The 12,939-nt window shown below is 34.6% G+C and overlaps 1 protein-coding gene across 2 annotated transcripts in view; it reads left to right on the top strand.

Annotated features, from left to right (window-relative positions):
- The first annotated feature begins 682 nt into the window (after positions 1-682).
- pxb (putative Hedgehog signaling attenuator pxb) overlaps positions 683-12,939 on the top strand; it is a 198,518-nt gene continuing 186,261 nt past the window's right edge. For both annotated transcript variants that reach the window (XM_090112425.1, XM_090112426.1), the window contains exon 1: positions 683-994. The gene's annotated coding sequence lies outside the window, so the exon portion shown is untranslated. The remainder of the gene's footprint in view (positions 995-12,939) is intronic.

Raw genomic sequence — 12,939 nt, 5'->3', positions numbered from 1 at the left:
ATTAAGATAAAGGAAGCTATTAAGCTATAACGTTAACCCACTTACATTAGTCCAAGCCAGCGGTCAACAAGTCAAAGGTTTTTCCATTTACCGTCCCGAACAGTTTCAACACAAATCACAGACCTACCTTACTCCTGTGTGTACCGATATATAGACAGTAAATGCAATTTTCATACATCATACCTGTCACATGCAGCTCTGCGCTCAAGGAAATATTTCGTATTTTAAGTATGCAAACACAGGACATGTTTATTACTACTAGTCTTTGCTTATTTTTCCCTATACTACGTGAAGCGTGGAACGAATTTTACCCGACAATTTCATCCCAGCTAACACAACGCCTCTATACTAACATATTGTGTAAAGAAAATTAGTACTATAAATGCTATTGCGTCAATTCAAGTTCCCCTTTTAGCGTGCCCTCATAAAAGGGTTGGTTTCCCTTCAAAATACCCTTTTGTGCGCACTTTATGATGTTTCTTAGCCAAATGCAATCTCGATTCTTAAGCCTGCATAGACAATAGCTGGTAATGCAGCCGTCGCTATCTCTCTCTCTAACCATAACGAATCCAACAGCTGTCTCGTTCACTTCAAAATTTCATTCGGTAGTTTTCGTTTATACTCGGATGCAATAGCCAGTGTAGCCCGCAGAGTCCAAACAATTTTCTCAGTCGCTCTCTGGCTGCCGTAGGAGGAGTGTCGCTGCCGGTCGACTCTCCCGCGCTTTACATCGCGATCGCAAAATCAGGAATGTCGAGTGTATGTTGAGACACGAATAAGTGTTGTGAACTGACTCGAACACAGCTTGTCTTGTGTTTTGGTCACTTTTACAGTGGTTAGGAACGGATGTGGTTTATTGTCTGAGTCAATGCTTTTCTGTATGTTAGGACTATGACAGCTTAATGGATAATGTACATTTGAAACACAAGTATCAAAAGGTTTTGTTTCAACGTATGATGGAACAGCATTAGCCGTGGAATATGATATTGTGCGAGTGAGTATTTAGCTGACTAGATAATGTATGTAACTGAATATGATTCTGATAAGATTCTTGAATAACTTAGCTAAGGTATGAAAATTATTTGATGCATTGGGAAAAACTTATTGAAACATTGTAGGTATTTGAAATTATTTGAGCATGCTTTGATGATAAAATGGTATACCTACATTCCACATATTACATTACTGTATACATTACATTTTGTACTATTAAATAATATTATGATACTAGGCACTTATAAAAAGAGAATACCCAATCCTGAAAAAATAAATATTTAAGAAGTTTTAAACAATTTGTCTACTAACTCCGCCATCCACTGAAATTATCTATTAAAATATGCGTTATAATAAGATAAGAGAGAAAAATTAAAATATTTATCAGTTAAGGTGTATTATCAGTTAAACTGCCTTTGGTCTCTCATTCTACTAATTAAAAATCTCCATATACTTACTCAATTATGTATTAGTATGGTACCATTTACTCCAAAAAAATATTTAAATTATATTTTCCACTAGCGGTCCGCCCCGGCTTCGCCCGTGGTACATGTTAACGTTTTCTCTACATAAGAACCATCCTCGTACTTCAAGGAATATAATAAAAAAAGAATTATCGAAATCGGTTCAGCCGTTCTCGAGTTATGCGCTTACCAACACATTTTGCGATTCATTTTTATATAGGTATAAGAGAATGTGTGTTTATTCTAATCAACACAATATAATACTAAAATGAAATCTAATATTATGATGAAAACCAAAGTTTTAATCTATTTTTTAGCACGAGAGGTGGATTTTATTAATAAAATGGATCAAAAATTAGCTTAGTATGATTAATTATTATTTTAGTTTAATATATAACTTGAATATACCAAATATTTTTATTATATTTACATTATTATATTAAACTGAAGACTTAACAATTATTAAAATAAACATATGAACTCTATTTAAGACTCTACATTGAAACTCAATTTTAATGCTATAATGATACTGAATAAATTTTTAATCAAAAATTAAATTGTAAAACTGACATGATTTAAAAGAGCAACTATGGAGTTTCTTGCCGGTTCTTCTCCGTAGATACTGCTTTCCGAATCGGTGGTAAATGTTAAAAATATGTATTGACGTTTCAAAAGTGCTTCTGGAAGAAGTCTAATTGAATAAATAAATGTTTGAGTTTGAGTTTGAAATAAATCTTCTCATTTATTGCTATAACTTATCTACGACTGAAAGAGATAGGATACAGCTGATTGGCCTAGTTTCATAGGATAATAGACGTCCCTTGAGTATTACAATCGACATTAAGTCACAATTGTAAGGATAATGAATGAGGTCTGAAACTCAGAGTTACTATAGAGCTGATTTTAATCGGAGCTTCAGAGAATACAAAGTTTGACTTTACGTGAAAAGCATTAAAATATACTGCATATCTGCCTGTCTGTCTGTCTGCAGGCTGTATCTCATAAACCGTGATAGCTAGAAAGCTGAAATTTTCGCAAATGATGTATTTCCGTTGCCGCTATAACAACAAATACCAAAAAATTAAAAATAAATTAATAATATACCTCCCTACTAATATACCTACCTACTACTAAAATAATAATATATAAATACTAGCGGTCCGCCCCGGCTTCGCCCGTGGTACATATGAGAAATAGATGTTGGCCGATTCTCAGACTTACCCGATATGCACAGAAAATTTCATGAGAATCGGTCCACCCGTTTCGGAGGAGTATGCAGACTAACATTGTGACACGAGAATTTTATATATAAGATATTAAGGGGGATACGGAATTAGTACAGAACCCTTCGAGCGCGAGTCTGACTTGCACTTGGCCGGTTTTTACTATGTAATGTATCCATTTACCTAATCAATAAAAATGTAAAAGGCTAATCAAAATTGGTATGGTAATACGTCACGCCCCGTATACAAAGGGCCAAAACAACAGGTCATTATAAATTAATTACTTCATCCTGATTAAAACAAACAGACAGTGCGCTTATAATGACGTGACATTAAACACAATAGATGAACTATTGTTTACATGTTTTTAAAACAATGCCGTCAAGCTTAATTCAGTTTAAACAATGATCTTCGTGGCTAATGATGCGTTTTAATTTACCTTTAGTTTGACACCCACACTAGTACATAGATGTATTACTTAATTAAGGTGTTATGGAAAAGAGAAAGGCGCAGATGCTTAATTGATTGGCTATTGGGCCTGAAGAGTCTTATGTAATGTTCGACTAGCTATCCGCCCGTGGCTTCACCCGCTTTGATTTAAACCTAATAAATTACATACTAAAACCTTCCTCGAGAATCACTCTATCTATTTAAAAAAATCACGTCAAAATCCGTTGAATAGTTTTAAAGATTTAAGCATTCATAGGGACATAAGGGCCCGGGCAGAGAAAGCGACTTTGTTTTATTATTATATACATACTATGTAATGATAATACTCCAACGAAAATATATGATAATATATAGTGCAATTGGCGGAGACTGTCGTGGCGCATTTACACTTTCGCGTTCGTTATTCGCATCGTGTTCGTGACTCAATATTCGAGGTACATTCGACAAAACTTTCGTACAAGAGCGTATACGCGAACCACTGTTCACACATTCATCTTCCCTTTAACCAAAAAAGCTTCTGAATACCTGCTCTACATTTACATCAAAAGAGCGATTGCTCATACTACCCCCACTATGACAAATTATTTAAGTGTAAACAGGCGTAGACCATTCTTTAGTTGTTCTTAACCCTAGAACCGTACCCTGGGGTACAAATGAAAAAAAAATCAGAAAATCTTCTATATCTTTTTTTCTAAACAACGGTTTCTTTTGCGCGTTCGTGTATTTATCGGGGATGAGGAGACACGTAGATACCGTATTCGATCAGTGGTCAAGATATTAAGAACACGTCGTACGAACCTGTCGGGGTACTCCAGTACCCCTGGGTACTACGAACGTAAGTATTTCAAGGTTCATTTATTTTATTTTTTCGCCTTTTGGTCCTTTTATTTTATATTTTTTATTGATAAATTTGATGTACAATTATAAGTTTACTTTACATTCATGTTTTTATACATACTGTTATTGTTAAATAGTGTAGGAATTTGTATTTTCAACAAATTTATGATTTGCTGCATGATTTGAATACCTGAGTTATTCATTTTCTTTTTTTGATGGCAAATAATGGATGAATTTTGATTTTTTGTGGGAGGTGGAATAACAAGAAGAGCTGGTACTTGGTGAGGCATTAAAATATGAACCTGACGAAAATTTTTTAATTTTTTTCTTATAAAAAACCTCACCTAGAAGAATGATTTCAGTACATAACTTTGCCAATGTCTCTACAAATAAGTAATGGAGATATTTTAGGACAACAATCACCAATAACTGCAGGGTCCACTGCTTTTTCAAAATCTGAGATGTAACTGTGAATATCCACGTTAAAATTCCGTCAGTCCCGCACACAATGCAGGAAGTGAAAACTTTTAATAAATTTTGATCACCAACGTAAAGTGTGTGTAAATTGTAGAAAAAATATAAAAATGCCATGATAAATTAAATTATTAGGACCTAAATGAATGTTAAGATGACCTTAATAAGACAACATTTAAAAAAAGTTATTAATCTTTTTGTAATCTATTTTTTTTCATAGGGGTACACTTGTACCCCTGGGTACCGTTAATGAAATTTTAATATGGGTACGGTTCTAGGGTTAAGTGCGTTCGGAAAGTATCTATGCAATGTTTTAATACAGAATAATACTGAATACGAGTTTTAGTTTCCATTATGTGATCACGAAAGCTCTTGCTCTAGCTCTGGCTCTATGTTCGTTTGATGTAAATGCACCGTAACACGAATACGCGAATCTCAAGGCGTACTGCGAGTGCAATATTTGTGCAATGTCTATGGGGACAATGTGCATGTGGATGCATGTTCGTTATTCGCCTCGCTATTCGCATGAATGTGTAAATGCACCATTCAATAGTGTTTTGCTTTAATATAAGTATAGTAATGAATGGTGGGCGTCCACGTGTATATTTTGCTAGAGAATAGAGCAAATTATATAACTTTTTATACTAAATTCTTCATTCAGAGCAATGTATGAATAGTTTTTTATAATGCATGCACTGGTCATTAAAGACCTATTCATTAGATAGAGGTATTTCTGAAGACGTGAATTTTTCTAAAATTTTATTTGGTTCAATGTAAGAGTTCATAAAATGTTGCCTTACGCGAATATCTAATTTTTAATAGACATTCCTCAGGGACAATTGGGTAATAAAAGTTAAGCTCGACCGAAATATTAATTCAGATAATTTTTAACTCTTTTTGAAACTTTTTTATTAATATAATATCTGGTATCGAACCCAGATAAATACACTTGATGTCAACCATAATATCATAATATACAAATTTATACGATGCATAAAAAGAAGAGGAACTTAAATTTATATTGTAGATTAAAATAAATAAAAATTAAATGAAACTGCAATGAAAATCTTGTACATATTTAAATGAATTTCTTCCAGTAAAATAATCGTACATACTTAGGCTTGGAATTCTTGCCAATTTTTTCTCAAATTAAGCAAAAGTCACGTTCCAATGTACGAAATGTTTTCGAATGCTTAAGATTGTCTGTTTCAGTTATCTTGATAAGGGGTAATGTATATTAAAATATATTGTTTTCTTGTGTTATAGTATATTTAGAAATTACAGTTATTTTTTCACGAAAAACTGGGAGGATTTTTACATGATTACTGATTTTTACATTTTTACATGATACAAGGTTTTTATATGAGGTTTATCAAGTAGATATTATTATGTACTTAATTTCGTCTGCGAGTGAAACCGCGCGGCACAGCTAGTTTAACATAATTAAGTATACTGACAGTACTACAAAATCACAGTGACGTGCAGCCAATCATGTTTAAAATCAGTTGAAAAACTTTAATTTCTGAATAAGATATTTTAAAGTGGGCTTCGACCGTGGCATATTTACGCTACATCGAGGTTTTATGCTGTGGTAGTTTAGTGGTTGAGATTCGATTACAATCAAAGGGTCAAGGATTCAAATACGTATAATTAACTAGCTGTACGTAACCACTGATTCTTTATTGATGAAGTTTAGAGGATAGGTAGATTTTTTTTTGTAAAATATAAACATTGCTGGTGAAGGGCATATGAATTTGTATACAGAAGACTACTAATGCCATAACTTGAGCAGACAAAGATGCTTTTTTATAAACAAATCTATGTAAAAACATTATCTGTATATAATATTTATTTCATACCTTAACATATTTATTACTAGATCCGCCCCGCGGTTTTACCCGCGTTGCTCTGCTCCTGTTGGTCTTAGTGTGATGATAGCCTTCCTCGATAAATGGGCTATCTAACACCGAAATAATTTTTCTCTTCAGCTTTATAATATTATAAATTATAAATAATATTATATAGTATAGATATAGCCTACATATACAGCTTTTTCAAGAAACAAACAAGAGCTACATCACTTTGATGTCATTTTGAAAAACACCCAGGCACTCAAATCTGGTCTCAATATATTTATTGAACACATCAATTCATTATTTTCACGCTCAAAATAAAAGAGCTGAGTCATTGAACTGAGAGTAAAAAGCATCGAGAGAAAATTTGGCCACAGCGGCTTCTTTTCATTAAGGATCATTAGAGTTTTGCGGATGAAAAATGAAAATATAAATACAGAAAGCTTACATTGTAAGCCCCCAGAAGCGTGGCAAAGTGTATTGTAAGAAAATTTCGGAGCCGCTGTCAAAGACGACTCATGATTTATTTTAATGTTCGGAGGTCGTATCGTAATTCTGTTTTATACGTAAAGAATTGCTGTTTAAAGTATTTGTGTGTTTTTTGTAATTGTTGTGTAGGTATGTTTGGGAATTGGGCTTAACGGTTGTAAGTGGGAGGATATGTTTGACCTTGTTTAAGAAATGACTTGAATAGTCAATTTGTGGACAAAAAGTTTTATAAGATAGAGCTTATAACTTGTCATATTATATACTAGCTTCCGCCCGCGGCTTCGCCCGCGTGGTGTTTTTTCGCAATAATAGGTAGCCTATGTTCTTTCTCAGGGTCTAAAGATTGTCTGTGCCAAATTTCATCAAAATCGGTTGAGAGGTTTATGCGGGAAAGCGTAACAGACAGACAGACAGAGTTACTTTCGCATTTATAATATTATTTTATTTATTTATTTATACTCTTTATTGTGCTGCCAAAATACATAAAATACAAACAAAACTTATTCTAAGAGAAAAACAGCACAGAAGGCGGCCTTATCACTTAAGAGTGATCTCTTCCAGGCAACCAACTGATAGAAAGGATAAATAATAAACTAGAAATAGGAGGTAGGTAGGTAGAAAGTATACGCAAAGATAAATAAATAATAATGTTATACAAAGATAACAAAATACTATTAAATAAAGATTATAGATAAACTAAACACTATAAAATAAACACATACATAAACAAAAATAAACATAACATAAGTAAAAAAATATATACCTATATATATATATATATACATTTACATACATATGAATACATATACATATAAAATAATAAAAGACAAAGGACAAGGAGTCATTAAAGAAATAATATACATATTATAATACATATAATGAGCTAAATATGCTATACCGAGTCAAAAGCCAAATTTAAATAGTGATTTCGGACGAGATTTTTAAAACAAGCAAGGGATTGGGCTTGTCTGATGTTTATCGGCAGTTCATTCCATAGGTTTATAACAGTGACTGTAAAGGAATTACCAAAGTAATGAGTGCGACGAAAAGGAGTAGACAGAACAAGCCTATCGACCGAACGAAGAGAATAGCTTTCACAATGCAGGAAGTTGAATTTCGTTTTAAGATAGGAGGGGGTCTTAGGGTCAAAAAGGATACGGTACAGGAGAAGCAAATAATGCACATTCCGGCGAAGACGAATTGGGAGCCACTTGAGTTTCTTGCGGAAAGAGGAGACGTGGTCGTATTTACGGAGACCAAATACGAACCGAATACCGTAATTCTGAAGTCGCTCAAGTTTGTCTAGTTGCTCAACTGTTAAATCAGGAAAGCATGCATCAGCGTAATCAATAATGGGAAGGAGTAGGGACTGTGCTAACATAATTTTTGTCGGTATGGGTAAGAAGTTACGCAGACGTCGTAGAGAACTAGACGCGGCGTAAAATTTCCGACCAAGTTCTTGAATCTGGTGAGACCAAGATAAAGTTTGATCTAAGTGAATACCTAAGTTTTTAACATGCTTACTAAAAGGTATTATAACACCGTTAATATGTACAGCAGGCAATATACCCCAGTCAACCTCAGATATTTGGTAAGGACTACCAACTACAATAACCTGGCTTTTTGCGGGGTTGATCTTAAGGCCGAATTGATCGCACCAAATGACAATTTTAGCCAGTTCATTGTTAATAAAATGAACAGCATTTGGTAGTTCATCGAGCGTAGAATGGGTATAAATTTGTAAGTCGTCAGCAAACATATGGTAGGGAGAAGTTAATTGAGAAGTGAGATTATTTATGAAAATGGCAAAGAGAAGAGGTGACAAGACGCCACCCTGAGGCACACCGGCGGAAACTGCGCACCAAGTTGACTGTTTTTCATCCAACAAAACACGCTGCCGCCGATCGCCCAGGTAACTTGAAAACCAATCAAGAACTGTCGATGAAAAGTTAATGAGACGAAGCAAACTCAGCAGAATATCATGATTTACCATGTTGAAGGCATTGCTAAAATCAAGAAGTGCTAAAACTGTGAGTTGCTTGCTATCCATACCGTAACGAATGTCATCTGTAACTTTAACAAGTGCAGTGGTCGTACCAGGACGGAAACCAGACTGATAAGGACTAAGGATATTATTAATGTTAAGGAAAGTGCTAAGCTGGGAATGGATAAGGCGCTCGAGTACTTTGGACAAAAATGGTAGGATGGAAATAGGACGGAAATCGGATAAGTTTGATGGATTAGGTTTTTTGGGGAGGGGAATGATGTGAGCATCCTTCCAGGAGCTAGGAAAAGTTCCGGAGATGATTGAAAAATTTAGGATATGGGTAATGACGGGAATAATGATATCAAGGATAGGAATGATCATATTACGACTGATAAGATCAGTACCGATGGCATTCGACGATATGGACAGGGTAGCCCTCTTAACTTCATCAACAGAACTTTGTTTAAAAATAAACGGAGGAAAATCAGGAGTAGAAGCGGTAGAAAGATTATTAAGGGTAGAGTTAATTTTTACAGTGGCGTTAAGTGAAGATGAAGAAGCAAAGTGAGAATTTAAATTAACCAGGTTGATGTTACATGAAGGGAAGGTATGGGAAGATTTACCAACTCCTAGAGATTTTAAAAATTTCCATATTTTAACAGGGTCGCCGTTCTCGACCGACTTGTGAATATGACGTCTTTGTGCATCCCTACACAATACGTTGCAACGATTACGTATAGTTTTATATTTATCCTGCATCTCAGTGGATTTGGCCATCTTCAGTTTGGTCTTAGCACGATGTTTTTTACTAAGAAGGGATTTTATTTCTGGAGACAGCCACGGAGCAGGTGTGTGTTTTTTCCTAACAGGTCTTAAAGGAGCATGTTTATCATACAGTGCGAGCATAATATCGTTGAATAAGTTCACTTTGAGATCCATTGTATCTGCGTCAAAAACTGTTTGCCAATCACACTCAGAAGCATCAAGTCGAAGTTGGTCGTGATCCATACCGGCAAAATTACGCAGCAGGATAGATGAAGGTTTGAGCTTAGGAGGACGGAGTTTATAGGATAAGAAGATGAGGTCGTGATAGGAAAATTCATCAGCAGAGCACTGACCATGTTTGGATACGGAAAGGGGAGAGGAGACAATGATGAGATCAAGAAGGGAAGGGGAGCAGCCAGGAGAAAAATGTGTAGGATTAAGCGGCAGTATATGGAGATTATGTGAATTTAGGAGAGAGTATAATTTCTTACTTCGGTGGTCATTCTTAAGTAAGCATGTATTAAAGTCGCCCATGAGAATAAGATGATTATACTCAGGAGTAAGGTCATCAAGGAGAAGGTCAAAGGAAGAGAAATAGTTATTGGTCAAAGAAGGACTATAGAAGACGCCGAGGAGAATTTTGGAATGAGGAAGTTGGACTTCTATAAGGAGATGTTCGGTAGTATTGCTTGGAGGGGGTTGGGAGGAAGATTGGATCATTTTGAAGGGGATATGAGTCCGAAGATAAATTGCTACTCCACCACCACCTCTGCCAATACGATCGTTTCGGATAAGATGGAAACCGGGAAGGGAATAATTGGCTGAAGGAAGGGAAGGCTTGAGCCATGATTCGGAAACCAGGATAGCGTGGATATTATTGGATACGAATGATGCAAGCATATCAGGAAAGTGAGCCGGAATGCTCTGTGCATTAATGTGAACGACATTAAAATTTTTCTGAAGATTATTAAACAGAGTAGGGAGAGCAAGGGAGAGGGGAGAGGAAGCACTATGAAAACTATTCTCATCGCTGCTTAAAGAATCCGGTGACGTTGTTTGACTGCAATCATGATACTCGGAATGTTCAGAACTGATATTTAACATTATAAAAAATATAAAGATTAATAATAATAATAATATACTACTTATATAATAAAAAATAAAAATAAAATAATATTTAAAAAAACAGAATAGATAACTAATATCAGCTAAAAAAATAAAAATAAACGTATTTATACTTTACACCTCGTACTCTCCGGAATTTATCTATAAATTAAACAAGTATACAAGCCAAAAAGTAATAAAATAAAAAAAACGAAACTTAAAGGTAAATGACAATTCCAAGAGCTAATTTACAAATGGCAACATTATCTTAAAATAAGAATTTGACATTTGACAGACTTACATTGACAATAAATTGACACTTGACAGTTGACAACTTTTAACAGAATACAAATTGTAAAACGTAAACAAACAAAAGTAAACGCAGTTAATTAAAAAGAAGGTAGTAAAACATAATTTAATATAGCAGAAGGTAGATAGACGTTGTATATTTATATAGTAGTATCAAATGGTGGAACTAACATATAAAGACAATTGATAAAAACGGTAATAACTAATAATACATAATAGAAGAAACGGAAACATTGAAAAGGATGATCATTTGAACAATGTACATAATAAATATTATATTATTTGGTACTATTGTTATTTGGTGCCTTTAACAAGCCTTTTTGAGCGAACGACTATCTTACTATCTTTGGTGGAAATATGGGATGAAGCAGAGGTACCTGGATTGGGTTTGTCTTGTGATGCAGATATAGGCTTAAAATCAGCGATACTCTCCACGCGATGGCGAACACCTCCGGATCCGATGACAAATATGTGGCCATTTCTTGTCCAGCATTTAGTGACACCAAAATGTTCCCGAGCAGCCATAAAAACCTCATGTCTGCTTTTGGTAAGAAACTCCGAGAGAGTGATTCCCGTACCCTTGAGACTTATTTTGGATGACCAGATGAGCTCCTTGTCGGACAAGTTACGGAGTTTACAGAGAATTGGTCGTGGTTTGTTCTCTTTGGGGCTTCCCAACCTATGGCAGCGACTCACTCCATTGCTTGACAAATTAGGCAATTTTAAGTGGGTGGATAATACATTCAAAGTTTCAGAGGTCACATTTTCATCTTTGTGCTCCGGAACACCATGCAGCAATAAAATCTTCCTTCTACTTCTCATCTCCTGATTGTCATATAACTTATAAAGGCAATCAACCTGAGTCTGTAGACATTGCAGGGATGTTATAACGAAGGAGCGGAAAGCTGTAAAATCGGATGCCAACCTAGTCGGGGGACTGGCCAACGAAGTGGTAGTGGATGTTTTTTTAAGATCCTCTTGGAATTCCAGCATTCTTTTGTTAAACATCTCCGACATCTGTGCCATGGATTCTTTAATTGACAATAAATCTGTGTTTTCATTCATTGTACAGTTTGTAAAAGTGAAGTCCAGAGAGGTTATGAATGACAAAGTAAAAAAAAAAGTAGTGAAATTGTTGGTTTATACTATGAGTTTGAGTGTTAATTTTGTGGGAAAATGGTCCGGTAAGTACGTAGGTGGTTTATAGCATTATTTATTATACTTTTAAAAATAAATACCAATCAAATAGCATGGAGTAAATTAATTGCGTGTGTACTTTTTTTGCGTGTGTAATATAGTAGGGATAAATATAATAATAAATAGTATCACTTGAGAATAATATCCCAAGACTAGGACCGATGAAGTAATGGACATATTTCCTATAGGTATGCTAATTTAGAAATGCTAATACATTTTTATGTTCTTCAATTCATTCTAGAATTCGTTGGAAAATAACTTATTTTCTTTTCCGTTATAATCCAATACTTCAAGTTTAATCATTTATTTTACTTTTTATACCAATTAAGTAAAACGACTCGATAGTTTATCAGTGTATCTATACCTTAATCTATTACTAATATTAAAAAGCTAAAGAGTTTGTTTGTTTGTTTGAACGCGCTAATCTCAGGAACTACTGGTCTGATTTGAAAAATTCTTTCGTTGTTAGATAGCGCATTTATCGACGAAGGCTATAGGCTATAATATATCATCACGCTATAGGCTATACATTCAAATTACAGTATCGATAAATTTAATCTAGTTTATACCAAGATATATATTAAAAGTATTGAAATGCGAATTACATGATACGATAGTACTAAATCATAAGCACTAAAACTACTAACTTATACAGGATGGTACCTGAGATCCATTAAACCGCCATGTTAATCCTTGTTTCATAATGCATCATCCTGTATTATATGTGAATAATGCTGCAGACACACGATCGTAGTTGTATGAAGCTGGGTTTAATGCAGTACATTTTAACTGCT

The sequence above is a fragment of the Colias eurytheme genome, chromosome 18 (assembly GCF_061535395.1).
Source record: "Colias eurytheme isolate Ceu_HAF_F1 chromosome 18, ilColEury1 Martin Lab GWU primary, whole genome shotgun sequence".
Taxonomy (NCBI): domain Eukaryota; kingdom Metazoa; phylum Arthropoda; class Insecta; order Lepidoptera; family Pieridae; genus Colias; species Colias eurytheme.
Note: the sequence above shows the minus strand (reverse complement) of the source record. Positions and strands in the feature narration are given on the sequence as shown.